This window comes from Ammospiza caudacuta, unplaced genomic scaffold (assembly GCF_027887145.1).
Source record: "Ammospiza caudacuta isolate bAmmCau1 unplaced genomic scaffold, bAmmCau1.pri scaffold_191, whole genome shotgun sequence".
Taxonomy (NCBI): Eukaryota; Metazoa; Chordata; class Aves; order Passeriformes; family Passerellidae; genus Ammospiza; species Ammospiza caudacuta.
In genome coordinates, this window is record NW_026682970.1 from 15001 (window position 1) to 17500 (window position 2500).

At 49.6% G+C, this 2500-nt stretch overlaps 1 pseudogene; it reads right to left on the minus strand.

The window, feature by feature from the left end:
* The window catches only part of LOC131571789 (28S ribosomal RNA), an 8804-nt pseudogene that overhangs the window by 2211 nt on the left and 4093 nt on the right, over positions 1-2500 (minus strand).

A 2500-nucleotide genomic window follows, 5' to 3' on the forward strand; every position in this document is an offset into this window, starting at 1 on the left:
TCTATAACATTGAATCCAATCGTTACTAATACTATCGTTCCTAAAATTTTTAACTCCACGACCTTGGGACTCTAATTTCGTCCACTTTTTAAGTTCTTTTCTCCTCCAATCACAAGGTTTTGGGTACCTACTTTTAGGGTTCGGTGCTTCCCACTCCGAAAGTGTGCCTGCATTGACAGGTGGTACGGTCGCCGGCGGGGCTTCCCAAATTGACGGCATCCCCTTCTTTTTACCTCCAGCTTGAATCCATAACTTCTCATACATTTTCTCCATCTGGGCCTTCTCTAAGAAGTCCTTCATCGTCTGGTCCGGTGACTGCGCAATGCGGTGCAGCCTCCGGGCTTGTATACTGGGAATGAGACCCGCCAATTTAGTGACACCCAACCCGCCGTCCCTCGTGCTTACGTACAAGATGGCATCACAGGTGCACGAGGGTAAGTGCAGCCAGTCCTTGACCGCCGTCCGAATCTGTTGGTCAAGTGCTTCCAAAGCCCCTGCCTTCATCTCCGAATGGTCAGCCAGGTAGGTCAGTCGAGGAATGGTGTATGTTTTGAGGATGTCGAGTTTTTGCAGAGGTTTGAGTGGAGCCCGGTCGATGCTTTCGAGCCAGGCTTTCAGTTTTGTGGAGAGATCGTACTTTGCTATTCCAGTCCATGGGTCGATCTGCAGGCCGAGGTACTTCTCTGACTCCCCGGGGTTGATCATGTTCAGGGGTGTGCCATTGATGGTCCACGCAGGGCAGTTATTGACGGTGTAAGAGTCTTTTGTGGGCTTGATGTAGAAGCCGTGGCACTTCTGCCCCTGTGTCTTGAGACCGGTGAGATCGCAGAAGGTCTCCAGTATTCTGATGTTCTCTTTCATGTTCTCCCAGGAGTCGCTCAACAGAACCAGGTCGTCAGCGAATGCCATCGCAGTTATTGAACTCTGTCCTCGATGGAATCCTTTGCCACTTTCTTCCAGCTTGCACAGCAGGGGGTCCATTGCCAGGTTGAATAGAAGGGGTGACAGTGGATCACCCTGCTTCACTCCAACCCGGATCTGGATTTTGTCTGTATGTGCGTCCTTCTTCGTGGTGATACGTGTACTGATGTCGTTGTACATATTGTTCACCAGTCCTACAATGTGGGGGTCAACCCTCCGTTGCTGTAAAACATGTATGATGTGTTGGTGGCTTACGGTGTCAAAAGCCTTGGCAATGTCCACGAAAATAACACCCAGTGGCCTGTGTTCACTTTTGGCAGTCCGAATTATAGATTGCAGGAGTTTCAGGTTCTCAGAGCATCCCGGCGCACTGATGAAGCCTCTCTGTCTCGGGTTGAGGGGGCACGCCTTAGTCATCCTCGCCGTTATGATCCTGGAGAACAGCCTCAGCAAGATGGAACCAATCGTGATGGGTCTCCAGTTATTGATGTCCTTCAGGCGCTCCGGTGTTGTCGATTTCGGGATCAAAACAGTTCTGCACCCCCTCACCATGTCCGGGATGTCACCAGATGTCAGCCACAAGTTGAAGAGTTCGGCGGTCCGGGAATACCCGGGATCCATCTTTCTGATGTCCCCAAGGGCAATCCCATCTGGACCTGGCGCTGAACCCTTACTCATTTCCCGCACGTTCTTTTCAATTTCTTTTGCCGTGATTAAGTCCCTGAAGGCTTTATTGTTGGCCTTCCCTTTAATTTCAAAGTCCCCAAGGCCGTTAAACTGTCCAGGTGTTTCCCATCTGGCCTTGAATACCGAATAGATTTCACTGGGTGGTATTTCGCAGGACAAGCTCTCAGTGTTGTCCAAAATAATTCTTGCCAATTTCCCCCTGTCTAGATGGAATAATCGCTGGAAGCGGAGGTAGTTACCTCTTTTAATCGCTCTTTCTTTCATCCACTTCTGATACTGTTTCCTTGGTCGCTCCTCCTGTGCCCTGCCCTTGTCCCGGAGTGCCGTTCTAATTTGGCATGCAGAGTCCAGGAGGCCAAAGCATTCCTCTGTTGTTTGGTTGATTAGCGGTCTCGCCTCCTGGCAGTTCAGCAGTTCTTTAAATACTTTGGGGAAGATGTTAATTGTCCCGGCCGCTAATCGCTTCATAATTCTCCTTCTATAACGGGCCTGCAGTCCCCTCTCCTTCTTTTGGCCAGCAGTTTCCTGGTGACCGTTACCCGATTCAAGATGTTGTCCTAATTTCCCTATTGTCCCTTTATCAACAGCTGGCCCCCCGGGCAGATGACACCCCCCAAGTTCATTGTCCTTGACTTCTGCCTGAGGTTGATGATTCATCCCAGGCTCCGAATCTAAATTTCCAGCTGTCACCCTCCCTTTCTTGAGCAGCATTCTCCTTTTATCACTAATTTGTTTAGCTGTTTTAGTTGTTAAGTGTTCCGCAATGAGTTTATTAATGTTTTTGTGACTTTCAAACTGTACCTCCAATTTCATGAGTAGTTCCTCCTCTTCCTTCGTCCAGCACCTCTTGTGGGCTCCTCGGTTTGACGTTTCTTTCGGTTGGGAAGCATCG